The following is a 273-nucleotide window of genomic DNA, read 5'->3' on the forward strand; positions in this document are numbered from 1 at the left end:
GTACAGATTAATAGATTTGTCCTGTAAAGGATCAGGCTCTTCCTTTTTTCCTGAAGGAGTTCCTTGGGCTATGGCATTGGACGATAAAGCCTTCTTGGGTGAAATGTCTTGCTCCCATCATTTCCCTGACTGGGGTGGATGAGCATCCAGTGACTTTTCCTTTGCAGCACAGTGGGTAGCACGTAAGTGCAGCCACTGCTTTTGAGGATCTTGTCCCCAAACCACTTTGGATTCAGCATCACACAAAAGTAATGACCCCTTTATGTTTTGACA

The sequence above is a fragment of the Galeopterus variegatus genome, unplaced genomic scaffold, assembly GCF_000696425.1.
Source record: "Galeopterus variegatus unplaced genomic scaffold, G_variegatus-3.0.2 Scaffold16815, whole genome shotgun sequence".
In the NCBI taxonomy this organism is placed as follows: Eukaryota; Metazoa; Chordata; class Mammalia; order Dermoptera; family Cynocephalidae; genus Galeopterus; species Galeopterus variegatus.